The 15841-nt window shown below is 43.2% G+C and overlaps 1 protein-coding gene across 4 annotated transcripts in view; it reads right to left on the bottom strand.

Annotated features, from left to right (window-relative positions):
* ndst1 (N-deacetylase and N-sulfotransferase 1) overlaps window positions 1-15841 on the bottom strand; it is a 107902-nt gene that overhangs the window by 68912 nt on the left and 23149 nt on the right. For all 4 annotated transcript variants that reach the window (XM_033029748.1, XM_033029742.1, XM_033029743.1 and 1 more), the window contains exon 2: window positions 10605-10738. The gene's annotated coding sequence lies outside the window, so the exon portion shown is untranslated. The remainder of the gene's footprint in view (window positions 1-10604; window positions 10739-15841) is intronic.

A 15841-nucleotide genomic window follows, 5' to 3' on the forward strand; every position in this document is an offset into this window, starting at 1 on the left:
CTCGTTTATGGGACTGGAGCCAAGATCCATGATTAGGAAGTTTGTATTTCTCAGGAGTTTTGGCAAGACACAAACAGACCAGAAAGGTGGGCCAGGAAAAATCCAGACAAGATACAGGAGAAAAATGCAGACATGTTATCTAAGAAAGGCCAATGCCTCTCTGAAATACTATAAGAAGTAAGGTGTCATGGAAAATTAATAAAAAATGTGTTCAGTCAGGGTATTAAGTATAGAAGTTGGGAGGATATGTTTCAGTTATATATAGTAAGACGTTAGTGATGCCGCATTTCGAGCGATGTCTTACAGTAAAGATGTTGTCAAGTTTGAAAGGGTACAGAGTAGATTTACGAGGATAATGCCAGGACTTGATGGTCTGAGCTCTAGGGAGAGGTTGAGCAGTCTAGGACTCTATTCCTTGGAGCGCAGGAGGATAACAGGTGATCTTATTGAGTTGTATAAAATCATGAGAGGAATAGATTGGGTAGACGCAAAGTCTCTTGCCCAGAGTAGGGGAATCAAGAACCAGAGGACTTAGATTTAGGGTGAAGTGGGACTGATAGAATAGGAACTTTTTCCACACAAAAGACGGTGGATGTATGGAACGAGCTGCCAGAGGAGGTGGCTGAGGCAGGGACTATTGCAACGTTTACGAAACAATTAGACAGGTATTTAGATAGGACAGGTTTGGAAGGATATGGGGCAAACGCAGGCATGTGGGACTACTGTAGATGGGTCATCTTGGTCGGTGTGGGCAAGTTGTGCCAAAGGGCCTGTTTGCACGCTGTATAAGACTATGGTTCTGTAAAAGACATTTGGACAGGTACATGGATAGGAAAGGTTTTGAAGGATATGGGCCAAGCGCAGGCAGGTGGGACTAGTATAGATGGGGCATCTTGGACAGCACAGTTGGGCTGAAGGGCCTGTTTCCACACTGCCTGACTCCATGCCTCTACTTCCCAGTTGCTAGTGAGTGATGTTGAACAAACACTACATCAATTTAAAACAAGTAGAGGCATGCACACAGAATGTCTAAACAGAGATTACAATTTTACACATCTTTCCAGCATTAGCGAAACGAAGATTGCCTCAGAAAAATTACTTTTATTGTCAGCATTTTAAAAACCTAATCTACCGATGATACTTTCCACAAGAGCACGATTTTAACAGGCAATCGAGAAAACATAAAAGAAACAATCTTCAGACATAAAATGCACAGAAATAATGTGAAATGCTAATTAATAAGTAATTGCACTTAGTTTTATGTTTTGCGTTTCCTGATGGAACAACAGTGAATGAAGGCCTGATTAGCTGTAACAGCGGGAGATTAGTAATCCTCTTCTGCAAATGACCATGTAAAGCGCAAAGCAAACATGAATGCAAAAACCTAATTTTACAGTAAATGCTCTGTCACTATCTACTAAACTAAGATTACCACAGGGATATTGCATACTGATTTTCCATATTTGTCTCTGGAACCAATGCGCTACAATTCTGAGAACGATATTCTGCACTCTGTATCTGCCCCTTTGCTTTACATATCGTAAACTTGGGTACTGCACGATTCACCTCTACCCTATTGTGGACATTCAGGGTTAATGTTTATCATTGTCACGTGTACCAGAGTACAGTGAAAAGCTTTGCATGTCCAGCCAAACAGATCCGATAATACTATACATAAATATAATATTTGTGTATTTCCTCCGGGTGCTCCGGTTTCCTCCCACATCCCAAAAGACGTGCGGGTTTACAGCTTAATTGGCCGTCTGTAAATTGCCGCTGGAGTGTAGGGAGGGGAGTGGACGAGAAAGTGGTATAATGTAGAACTAGTGTGAACTGGTGATCGATGGTCGTGGTGGCCTCGGTGGGCCGCAGGGCCGGCTCCCGTGCTGTATCTTTCAATTAATCATCTCAATCATCAGAGAAATAACGAGGGGTGGGGTGAGAGAAGATAGTTGAGGCTAGACAGCTACAGGAATGAGCATGATTAGGTCACACAGATGATGAATTAGTGGAGGAGAACGCAACATCTGTTTCAGAAAAGCCAGCCAAAACATTGACTGGAAAATAACAGGTAGTTAATTTAGATTAAAAAAATATCTTGGCAAGGACACTCCCTGAGGATCTGTGGTTGGATCGTTGTGCAGAAACAAGACTAAACGTCAATTTTCACTCACAGCTCACTTGCACCGAGCTGAACAATGAGCGATTTTAATCAGTCGTGCAGCGTACATCAATACCTATCGGGTTATCAAGCAGCAGACAATGTCTAAGGTTGCAGAGGTCTCCAAAGGTTATCAGAGCATGGAGACTCGCAAAGTACAATCACTGCAGAGTTACAGCAGTCGGGTGGCACAGTGGCGCAGCGGTAGAGTTGCTGCCACACAGCGCCCAAGACTCGGGTTCGATCATGACCTCAGGTGCTGTGTGTGTGTGTGTGGAGTTTGCACGTTCTTCCTGTGACCGGGTGGGTTTTCTCTGGTGCTACGGTTTCCTCCCACATCCCAAAGACGTGCGGCTTTGTAGGTTAATTGGCTTCAGTAAATTGCCCCTCGGGTGTAGGATAGAACTGGTGTCAGGATGGTCGGCATGGATTCGGTGGGCCGAATGGCCAGTTTTGACAGTGGGCTGAAGGGCCTGTATCTCCAAAATAATGGACACTACACTAAACAGTCAGATTGTACAAAGCACGGCAATCTCTATCTCAAGCTGCACAGAGTACACAACTCCATCGCACTGTCACCTGCCACACTGTCGTGATCTCAAGGGACAACCACAAAGGCACACTAATGCCTTTATTTCCTCAAGAGACTGAGGAAACTCGGCATGTCTCCAATGATTCTTACGAACTTCTGTAGATGCTCCATAGGAAACGTACTGTCGGGTTGCATCACAGCTTGGTTTGGAAACAGCTCTGCTCAAGGCTATAAGAAATTGCAGAGAGTTGTACATGTAGCCCAGTCCATCCCACAGACCAGACTCCCCATCATCGACACCATCTACACTACACTCTAAAATCTAAAGTCTAAAGAGAATAAGACTTGTACAATGTTTAAGAAGGAACTGCAGATGCTGGAAAATCGAAGATAGACAAAAATGCTGGAGAAACTCAGCGGGTGAGGCAGCATCTATGGAGCGAAGGAAATGGGCAACGTTTCGGGCCAAAAACCCTTCTTCAGACTGATCAATAGGCAATGTTTCGGACTGAAACCTCAGACTTGTATGATGATTGTTTAGGTCGTGAATTTCAAATATCATACTTATTATTAAAAAATACAAACTGAGTTTATCGAATTACTGTACGGAATACCAGGTTAAACAACCTATTGGAAACACTGGAGAGGAGTTAAGGGAGAGAAATGTTTATTTTATTGTCGATTGACTGTTGTTATTCATACTGCAATTTTTCACGGCATATTAGAAGGCGAATAGAACACTGAAAGACTTTAGGTGTTGTTCCTGTTCTCTATCCAGCGCCGCTTATTCATTCTGTGGTCAGTAAAAGACACATGATCGAACTGAACTCATCAGATCTAACCCCCCCCCCCCCCTTTCACCTGCATTACCCCCCCCCACCCTTTCTTTCCCCACCCATAAGCCAAGGCTGTCCTTGCAACTAAGGTACACAAAATTGCTGGAGGAACTCAGCGGGTGCAGCAGCATCTATGGAGCGAAGGAAATAGGCGACGTTTCGGGCCGAAACCCTTCTTGCAACTATCTCTGCCCTCCCCTCCTCCTCCACCTACATTCCTAAACAATTGGCACCTCATCAATCCTCTAGCTACACAATTCACAACTCTCTAATCCTTTTGCCTCACACCTTCTGTCTGTTCATCTGTGGCTGTTGTCCAACCATCTGCCGATCAACCCCCCCCCCTCATCTGTGTTCACCGATGACCTGCTTTGCTTTGTCCTGCCCCTTCACTCTTGCAGCTTCCCCCCCCCCCCCCCACAACCTTGCAATCAGTCCAAAGCAGGGTCTCAACCTGATATGTCACCTCCCATATTCTCCAGAGACGCGCCAAGTTACTCCAGCATTTTGTGTCCGGCGGTGTTTTCAAGCTTGTTATGCTGCTGCAAGTTAGAATTTCATTGGTCCATTTTCGGTACCCATGACTATTAATGACAGTCTGAGAAAGGGTCCCGACACAAAATGCCTCCTCTTCATATTCTCCAGAAATGGTGCCTGCCCCGCTGAGTTACTCCAGCACCTTGTGCCCTATTTGGCAAATTAGCATCTGCAGTTCCTTGTATCTCCAAACACTCTTGCCTCTTGAGATGAAGTACCTATTCTCGGCCTTGAATCCTTGAAGTATCCTGGCTCAGAGGCAAATGTCCATCAATGCACATTGACTTCAAGAAACTAATTAGTGCTGCTTTAATCTTTGAGACCAGCTTCAAAATGTTTATAAAACATCCAATGATTGCATTTGTTCTCGCCTCAATTAAATGCCCGTGCCAATGCCTGAATTTAAATTAGCAACCTATCTTGTCGTCCCCAGAGAGCCTTGGGAGCTCTGTCAGATAAAAACAGCTAGCAAATCATAAAATAAATGCATTGACCTAATTAAATACGGCAAGCGACGGACGTGATCTTTCATTGTCATTATCACACACGTGCGTCTTGCTATGCATCGCAAACACAATACCAGTGGCAAAAAAATGTTCAACGTATGATTTGAATATTCAATTCAGTAAAATGTCTTCCCCTACACAGAACAAGCAAGAGAGTCAGGAAGTGTGTTTTATTGTTCATAAGGTCATAAATTCATGTCAGAGGAGCAGAATTAGGCCATTCGGCCCATTGAGTCTATTCTGCCCTTGGATCATGGCTGATATATCTTTCCCTCTCAACCCCATTCTCCTGCCTTCTCCCTGTAACCTTTGACACCTTTACTAATCAAGAATCGTTAATCTCTGTCTTAAAGACACCCAATGACTTGACCTCCACCACCGTCTGCGGCAATGAACTCCACAGATTCACCAACCTCTGGCTGAAGACATTTCTACTCATCTTTTTAAAGGTGCATCCCTTTATTCTCAGGCCGTGCGCTCTGGTCCGAGACACTCCTATTACTGGAAATATCCTCTCCACACTCTATATAGTGTGTATGTGTATTATGGTGTATAGAGAGTACAATGTTTACATATCTGTTGTACTCATTCTTTACTTATCAGGATATATGACCATAAGTTTGGAGTTCAGAAGGATGAGGAGGATCACTTTGAAACTTATCAAGAAGGAAACAGGCAACGTTTCGGGTCGAGACCTTTCTTCAGTCTGAAGAAGGGTCTCGACATGATACGTTGCCTATTTCCTTTGCTCCATAGATGCTACCTCACCCGCTGAGTTTCTCCAGCATTTTTGTCTGCTTCATCTGATGCACTACAATGCTCAGAATGATATTCTCCACTCTGTATCTTCCCCTTTGCCCTCCCTAATGCACTTAAGTTTGCACTGGTTGCATCTATGTATGGTATGTCTGATCTGTGGATAGCTGCAAAGCAAAGCTTTTCACTTTCATTTCCTCTTACCCGCTAGAGCACGCTCTCACCTACCTCGTTGGTGATCTTTGAACTATCTTTAATCAGACTTCAATGTTATATCTTGCACTGAATGTTGTACCTTTTATCCTGTATCTGTGTACTATAGATGGGTTGATTATATTTATATATAGTCTTTCTTTGTCTGAATTGCACGCAAGCAAAAGCTTTTCAGTTTACCTTGGTACACATGATAAACTAAACAATACTAAACTAAACCAAACCAACAGCTCCATCCAAGATAGCAAGAAATTGCAGAAATTGTGGACACAACACAGACCATCATGAACACTGAACTATCCTCTCACCAATTAGAGAGCGGTCCTGACCTCTCATCTACCTCTTTGGAGACCATCAACTATCTTTAATCGGACTTTACCTTGCATTAAACATTATACCCTTATCATGTATCTATACACTGTAAATGGATCGATTGTAATCATGTATAGTCTTTTTGCTGACTGGATAGCATGCAACTAAAAAACTTTTCACTGTACCTTGGTACACGTCACAATAATAAACTAAACTAAACTGTAGAAACAAAGAACTGCAGATGCTGATTTAGGTCAAAGGAAGACACAAAGTGCTGGAGTAACTCAGTGGGTCAGGCAGCATCTCTGGAGAAAAAGGATGCTGCCATTTTGGGTTAAAAAAAAGGGGTCATCGGTACACATTACAAAAATAATAACAATAATAATAATAATATATTCGGCACATGTGACAATAATAAACCTAAACCTAAAACCAGCAACAATCAAACATTAATCGCCCTCATCCTTAACATTTTAAAATTAGATTTTAAGATTGTAATCTTGCAACTGAACAGTCTCAGCCAAAATCATTAAGGGGAGGAAGCAGGCTTTGCTGTCAGGTGTTGTGTGGAAGTGTGGATCGGCGTGCAAGAGTCCCTGGGCACCTAGACACAGCTGCAAAGTGTACTTGTTGCTGGAAGTGCTTCAGTGGTGATCCGGCACAATCTCCTCAACGAGGAGTGAAAACTCGTCGCACGAGGAAATTGGAACCAGCTTTGTTTCAACCTTAATATCCACCCTCTGGAACACGGAGCATTGCACAACAGATGTGTTAAAATCATAATCATTACATAACAGCATAGAAACAGGGCCTTCTGGCAATGGAAAATAATTTGTATAAAATTTGAGGGGAATTCGTAGGGTGAATGCACAGTCTTTTACGTAGGGCAGGGGAACTAGAGGACATAGGTCAATAACTAGAGGACATAGGTTTAAGGTGAGAGGGGAAAGATTTAATAGGAACCTAAGGGACCTACGTGGGAGAAATGCACACTATCTTAATCGTGGTTAAGAAATCAAGAACTAGAGGGCATTAGAGCGAGAGGGAAAAGATTTACTGAGAACCTGTGGAGCAAATGTTTTCACACAGAGAGTGGTGAGTATATGGAACGAGCTACCAGAGGAGGTAGTTGAGGCAGGTACCATAGCAGTCTTTAAAAAAAGATTTGGACAGGTACATGGATAGGCAAGGTTTAGAAGGGCACGGGCCAAACACTGGTAAGTGGGACTAGCGTAGATAGGGCATCTTGGTCAGCGTGGCCGAGTTGGCCAGATTCCGCGCTGTGTGATTCTATGACTAATGCACACATGGTCACAAGAGCAATATTATAATAAAAATTACTTGGGAGTGGAGATAATCTGAAACAGCCAGGGGATGTGTTTAATATCTGAGCTTTCGAGCTAACATGAAGCGTATAAGACACGAGCTGTCAGAAGGTTTACTGGGTGGAGATGATACTGATAACTCTAAGGTGACCCGATCGAATGCAAGCTCATGATCAATAAACAAATAAAGATAAGAACAGATAAACCAGAGACAGGAGCGGACTTGTCTCAACTGCAGGAGTACGTGCTGAGGGACGAGCTGAAGCTTGGTGCTTCCAATGCGAAGCCTCAGTGGGGGAGAACCACAGTCTAGAGTCCTTCCGCTGCTGGACATCGAGGAGCAGGTTTGTAGGTTAATTGGCTTCTGTAAATTTCCTCCTGGTGTGTAGGATAGAGCTAGTGTACAGGTGATCGTTGGTCGGCACGGACTCCATGGGCAAACGGTCTGTTTCCATGATGTAACTCTAATCTAATTTGAACTCAACTGAACACCCCTGGGAGGGGGTGGAGGGGGGCACATGAATGGCAAGGGTGTTTGGTATCAAGACAGGTTCTAACACTACTGGATATAACACTAGCATTATTGAATGTAGAGACACACTCAGAATGTTTTAAGACATTGGCCTGTTTTTATGTTTTGTACATATTATTTATTGCAAAATAAATTTTCGATTTGAAATTAAAAGAATCAGCCTTTTGAAGCGAACCTAGCATTCAGTATTGAACATAGGACAGCACACTGCAGGAACAGGCCCTTCTGCCCACAATATCTGCGCTGACCATGTTGCCAATCTAATTTGTTCCATTTGCCCACTCTGTCTGTATCCCTCCATTTCTTGCCTGTTCATGTGCCTATCTAAAAATCTCATAAACATCACTATCATATCTACCTATCCACGTCCTCCATCGATGCTACCTGACCGGCTAAGTAACTTTGTGTTTCTGTTTTGTTAATATTGCCATGTTTTATAGAGACATTGTGTCATACAGTTGCCCATGCCGACCAACATGCCGCTTATACCCTAGCCCCACCTGCCTGCGTTTGGCCTATATACCTGTAAATCTGTCCTATCCATACACATGTCTAAATGTTTCTTAAATGTTGCAACAGTAATTACCTCAACCCCCTCCTCCAGCAGCATGTTTCACACACCCACCCCCCTTGGTGGGAAAAAGTTATCCCTCAAGTTCCTATTAAACCTTCCCCCCTCATCTTAAACCTATGTCCTTTGGTCATCGATTCCCCTACTCTGGGCAAAAGGCTCTGTGCATTTAACCTATCAATTCCTCTCATGATTTTGTCCAACTCTATAAGATCACCCCCACGGACTGACTCGTATACTGAAAGCCGGGACTGGTGGAAGCAAGCATAACCATTCACCTTCTTGACCATGTAGAAATCCCTATTCTGAGCAAAAGACTCTGTGCATTTGCCCCTTCTATTCCTCCCATGCTTTTGTACACCATCAGCGTCATTCAGTCTGTTATTAATAATGTCTTGTTGACCGCACTAACCCTTGAAACGTCTGATCTACCATCAGAAACGTACCCATTTAATACCTCACTATTATACGATTATCTGTGGCCAGCTCATTGATTCAGTAATTACTCTATCTGACGCCAGTAGTCATATAATTACCGGTTCTTCCATCATTGGCCATTTTATGTTATCCATTTTCCACAGGATTGCAAGTGATGCTCTTATCTAATCATTCGCTAATAAACTTAGCTAAACATTTAAGGTCACTTTGCCTAGATCTTACATTGTTCAGCTCATCAGAAAGACCCTGAGTGTAGGAAGAGTCATAGAGTCATACAGCACTGAAATATGCCCTTTGGCCCAACTTGTTCATACTAACCCAAATGCCCCATCTAAGCTAGTCCAATATGCCTGCATTTGTCCCATATCCTTCTAAACTTTACTTGTCCATGTACCTGTCTAAGATTATGAAGAAGGGTTACAGCCCAAAACGTCACCTATTCTTCCTCCCGAGATGCTGCCTGACCCGGTGAGTTACTCCAGCTTTTTGTGTCTATCATCATAGGATCATACTGAGTCATACGGGATACTGAGTTGGATGATCAGCCATGATCATATTGAATGGCGGTGCAGGCTCGAAGGGCCAAATGGCCTACTCCTGCACCTAATTTCTATGTTTCTATAAGTTCTAGAAGAATCAGGCCTATCAAGTCTACTCCACCATTCAATCACGACTGATCTATCTTTCCCTCCCAATTCCATGCTTTCTCCCCATAATCCTTGACGCCCGTACTAGTCAAGAATCTACTAATCTGTCAATCTCCGCTTAAAAAATATGCAATGATTTGGCCTCCATTGCCGACTGTGGCAATGAATTCCATAGATTCACCACCCACTGACAAAATTAATTCCTCATCTCCTTTCAAGATATGTCCTTCTATTCTGAGGCTGTGCACTCTGGTCCTAGAATCTCCCACTAGGGAAACATCCTCTTCACATCCACTCTATCCAGGCCTTTCACTATTCGATAAGTTTCAATACTCTCTCATCCTTCTAAATTCCAGCGAGTCCAGGCACAGTGCCGTCAAATGCTCATTGTACAGTATTACATTGGAAAGAATTCATATCCTCCTGTGGTTTTGATAATAGTTGACATATGATTTATCTGCTTATCACCAGCCATCACACTTCGCCCTGAATAATTCAGTAGCGCCAGACTCCCAGAACGCTTTGATCACAACTGCAGAGAGTTTTACTGTTGAAGGAGAGAATTAGACAACCTTTGCAACATAGGAATGAGGAATCAATCCTCATTTTTTTCACAAGGAACAATTACTTTAGACTTTAGAGATACAGCACAGCAACAGGCACTTCAGCCCATCAAGTCTAGTCCGACCAATGATCGCCCCGTACACTAGCACTATCCTACACACTATGAAACAATTTACAATTATACCGAGGCCAATTACCTTACAAGCCTGTACGTCTTTGGAGTGTGGGAGGAAACTGGAGCACCCGGAGAAAACCCACCCACGGTCACAGGGAGAACGTGCAAACTCTGTTTTATAATGTGTGTGTGTGTGTGTGTCACACATATAGACACACTCACACACACGTATATATATATATATATACACACACATACACACACACATATATATATATATATATATATATATATATATATATATATGCCTGTTCATGTGCCTATCTAAAAATCTCATAAACATCACTATCATATATATAGACACGCTATATACATATATACACACACACACACACAACTGAACTTCTTTTCATTTATTACATTGTTTACCGAATACTGTGTTTACATATCTGTTGTGCTACGGCAAGTAAGAATCTCATTGTTCTGTTTGGGACTTATGACAATAAAACATTCTTGACTCTTGACCCTTGATTTGCTTGATATGATGACTTGGACTTACCAGCGCTGATGGTCGCTGGCTTGTGTTGTTGGAGACGTATTTGTCCCTTGCATCAGGTCACATGTTCCTGTGGTATTTTCAGGGAAGGAGACGTTTCTTGTCCATGCAGTAGTCACAGTAATGGAACACTTCACCTGTATGACAATGAGTATTTGTGTCATAGAACATAGAACAATACAGCACAACAACCAGCCTTTCAGCCCACAATGTCCAAACATGATGCCAAATTAAGGTAATCTCCGACTGAAGGTCTGAAGAAGGGTTTCGGCCCGAAACGTTGCCTATTTCCTTCGCTCCATAGATGCTGCTGCACCTGCTGAGTTTCTCCAGCACTTTTGTCTACCTTTGATTTTCCAGCATCTGCAGTTCCTTCTTAAACATTCTAGGTAGGTGACCCTTCTTCAGACTGATTGTAGTGGTGGGGGCGGGGAGAACCTGGAAAAGAGGAAGGGGCCAGACAAAGCCTGGCCAGTGAAAGGTGGATACGGGGGAGGAGGCAAGAGGTTGCTAGGCAGATGGTTGGACAAAGGCCAGAGATGAAAAGACAAAAATTGTGAGATGAGGAGAGAAGGAAGATGTGCGAAATGTGAAGCTGGAGGAAGGAATGGAAGTGGGACGTGTTGGGGGAAGGGGAAAGGGCAAAATGGTATGCGTCTAGGTGGGGCGAAGAGGATTGAGGAGAAAAAGTGGATGTGGGTACAGAGTCTTTCCTGAATAATCTGATCTATCAAATAAACTATTGAATATTGTTTATAAACTATTGAAAATATTCAATCTTTTTAATTTTGCAGCCAACTCTAAATTAAGATTATATTAAAGAGAGTTGGCATTCCTTCAAGGAAATTAGTTTGAACAGATTAATAGCAAATTAAATTTTATACTGGCACATGATGCATGGGCCAAATGGGATCAGTTGAGGAGTTTTTTCATTGTAAATTTGATTTAAAAATTCTATCCAGAAACACTGTGCATTTTGAAAGATAGAACAACAGATATTTAATGAGGATAGAGGTAGCCCAGAGATGTTTAAAATGGATTTAATCGCACACGCTGCTTCCGAAGTTAAGTTCATAGTCACAAAACACAGAAATGACCGTTGCCCACACCGATCAGCATGTCCCATCAGCACTAGTCCCACCTGCTTGCGTTTAGCCCATATCCCTTTAAACCTATCCTATCCTTTATCTGTTTAAATGTTTCTTAAACGTTACAATAGTACCTGCCTAAACGATACAACGACCACCCTTTGTGTAAAAAAAGGGTACCCCTCGGGTTCCTATTAAGTCTTCCCCCTCACCTTAAACCTATGCCCTCGGGTTCTCGATTCCCCTACTCTGGGCAAGACTGTCATAATTTATGAAATCATGATTTTGTACACCTCTATAAGATCACCCCTCATCCTCTTGCGCTCCAAGGAATAGCCTGCTCAACCTGTCCCTATAGCTCAGGTCTTCGAGACCTAGCAATATCCTCGCTTATCTTCTCTGCACCCTTCCCAGCTTGACAATATCTTTCCTATAACATGCTTATTAGTTACAACAAATGTGGGTCCCTTGAAGACAGAAACAGGTGAATGTATTATTGAGAGCAAGGAAATGGCAGATGAGGTGAACAGGGAATTATGGACGCATTGGGAATCATTTTCCAATGTTCTATAGATTCTGTATCAGTTCGTGTAGATTGGAGGGTAGCTAATGTTATCCCACTTTTTAAGAAATGAGGGAGAGAGAAAGGAATTATAGACCAGTTAGCCAGACATCAGTGGTGGGGAAGATGATGGAGTCAATCATGCTTGACTAATCTTCTGAAATTTTTTGAGGATGTAACAAGTAAAATGGACAAGGGAAAACCAGTGAATGTAGTGTACCTGGACTTTCAGAAAGCCTTTCATAAGGTCCCACACAGGAGATTTGTGGGCAAAATTAGAGCACATTGACATGGTATTGACATGGATAGAAAATTGGTTGGCAGACAGGAAACAAAGAGTAGGGATTAACGGGTCCCTTTCAGAATGGAAGGCAGTGACTAGTGGGGTGCCGCAAGGTTCAGTGCTGGGCCCACAGCTATTTACAATATAGATTAATGATTTAGATAAGGAATTAAAAGTAACATTAGCAAATTTGCAGATGACACAAAGCTGGGTGGCAGTTTGAACTGTGAAGAGGATGCTATGAGGGTGCAGGGTGACTTGGACAGGAATACAATGAGAACTGGGTGTCCATGTACATCAGTCACTGAAAGTAAGCATGCAGGTACAGCAGGCAGTGAAGAAAGCTAATGGCATGTTGGCATTCATAATGAGAGGAGTTGAGCATAGGAACAAAGATGTCCTTCTGCAGTTGTACAGGGCCCTGGTGAGACCACACCTGGAGTATTGTGTGCAGTTTTGATCTCCTAATTTGAGGAAGGACATTCTTGCTATTGAGGGACTGCTGCATAGGTTCACAAGGTTAATTCCCGGGATGGCGGGACTGTCATATGATGAAAGAATGGAACGACTGGGATTGTATTCACTGGAATTTAGGATGAGAGGGATTCTTATAGAAACATATAAAATTATTACGGGATTGGACACGCTAGATGTAGGGAACATGTTCCCGATGTTGGGGGAGACCAGAACCAGGGTCCACAGTTTAAGAATAAGGGGTAGGCCATTTAGAACTGAGATGAGGAACAACTTTTTCACCCAGAGGGTTGTGAATTTGTGGAATTCTCTGCCTCAGAAGGCAGTGGAGGCTGATTCACTGGATGAATTAAAAAAAAATTAGATAGAGCTCTTTGGGCTAGCGGAATCAAGGGATATGGGGAGAAGGCAGGAACGGGGTCCTGATTGTGGATGATCAGCCATGATCACATTGAATGGTGGCGCTGGCTTGAAGGGCCGAATGGCCTACTCCTGCACCTATTGTCTATGTATCTATGTGTGATGCCCAAAACTGAACACAATTCTCTGCATGTGGCCTCACAAGTTAATATGTTAATAACTAGAGAGACACGTAGAATAGTGGGTTGACAGTTCGAATGTCAAATTCAACTGTGACCCTGAAGAGACTTTGTAATGAAATGGTTGACTACACTTGGATTACCGCAAGTGGAACGTGCTGCCAGGGGTGATGGTGAAGGCAAATACGATAATAGCGTTTAAGAGGCTTCAGGACAGGTGCATGGATATGCAGGGAATGGAGGGACATAGATCACGTGCAGGCAGATCAGATGTGGCGGAAGAGCTGTTGCCTTACAGCACCAGAGACCAGTGTTCGATCATGCCCTCAGGTGCTGCCTATGCGGAGTTCGTACTTTCTCACTGTGACCGCAAGGGATTTCTGCAGGCGCTCTGGTTTCCTCCCACATCCCAAAGGCTTGCGGGTTTGTAGGTTATTCAGTTTCTGTAAATTGCCTCAAGCGTGTAGGGAGTGAATGAGAAAGTGGAATAACAGAGAGCTAGTGTGACCAGGTCGGCATGGACCTGGTGGGCCGATGGGCCTGTTTTCACGCCCAGCAAGTAAGTATTTCATTATTCTGTTGTCGGTATATATGACAATTAAACACTCTTGACTCTTGAAGTGGAGAAGGTTAAAAGAGAAGTGTAACGGATTGAATGATTACGGTCAGGTACATCCCTGACCATTGCACCAGATCAATAATGCACAGGAAACATATTTCAAGTAATGCAATAATTTAGAACAGTTCTTGAATAAATAATGCTTCTACTCAGAGGGTATTTAGATTGATCTATTGGAGAACGTATGGATTCACAGCCCCCCGGGTGTGTTGTGGGGAAGGGCTTGGAGTTTAGACTGTTGCTGGGTCGTCTCTGTTGGAGCACTAAAGTTATGAACGATAACGCGCTTATTGGCCTTTCCTTATGCTCCTTTGTTCTAACTAAATATTCTTAAGCAGAAGAGTTAGTCACGCTGAATAATGCCTCCGTTAATGCCACGTGGAATACATTGCCACAGACGTCTGTGGAGGCCAAGTCATTAAGTGTTTTAAGGTGGAGATTGACAGATACGATTGGTAAGGGGGAGAAGGCAGGAGAATGGGGCTAATAGATCAACCGATTGAATGGTGGAGTAGACTAGATGGACCGAATGGCCTACTTCTGCTCCTATGACATGAACTTATTATCACATTTCTTAATCCATTATATTTATTACAACATTGAACAGTACAGTGTGTAGGAAGGAACTGCAGATGCTGGTTTAAATCAAAGGTGGACACAAAATGCTGGAGCAACTCAGCAGGACAGGCAGCATCTCTGGAGAGAAGGAATGGGTGGCGTTTCGAGTCGAGACCTTCTGATCAGTCTGAAGAAGGGTCTCGACCCGAAACGTCTCCCATTGAACAGTACAGTACAAGAATAGGACCTTGGACCCACAATATCCTTGATGAACATGATGAACTAATCTCCTCTGCCTGCACGTGATCCACATCAATCCATTCCATGCATATCCGAAAGCCTCATGAACGCCACGATCGTATCTACCTCCACCACCACCCACCTCCCCCACCACGTAACGTGTTCCAGGAACTCACAACTCTCTATGCAAAAGTTATTTGCCCCCCAACAATCAAGCTTTACCCCTCTCACCTTAAAGCTGTGCCCACTGGACATTTCCACCCTGGGAAAAAGGTTCCGACTGTTTACCCTATCTATGCCTCTCATAATGTTATATACATCCACCATGTCTCCCATCAACCTCCAGCATTCCAGAGATAATAATCCACGTCTGTCCATCCTCTCCCTGTCGTTAATACCCTCTAATCCAGCCAGCATTCCCATTAACCTCTCTGCACCCTCACCAAGGCCTCCACATCCCTCCTGTAATTGGGGCCGACCAGATCTGGGTACACACAATCATCATATCTGCAAACAAAGATACAAAGTGCTGGAGAATAGTACGATACAAGAAGAGAAATTTCCTGCTGTAACATATATCCTGTGGGTACCCGCACAAAGCCACTAGTATTTGGAAAGTATGATTTTAACAGGAAAAGTTCTATTAAAAAATACAACTCTTTAGGTTTAGGTTTATTATTGTCACGTGTACTGAGGAACAGTGAAAACTTTTGTTTTGCATGCTATCCGATCGCATAGGATAACACTACATAAATACAATCAAGTCAAACTCAAGTACAATAGGTAGAGCATAGGTCTGAAGAAGGGTCTCGACCCGAAACGTCACCCATTCCTTCTCCCCAGAGATGCTGCCAGTCCCGCTGAATTACTCCAGCAT

The sequence above is a fragment of the Amblyraja radiata genome, chromosome 11 (genome assembly GCF_010909765.2).
Source record: "Amblyraja radiata isolate CabotCenter1 chromosome 11, sAmbRad1.1.pri, whole genome shotgun sequence".
NCBI classification, from domain to species: domain Eukaryota; kingdom Metazoa; phylum Chordata; class Chondrichthyes; order Rajiformes; family Rajidae; genus Amblyraja; species Amblyraja radiata.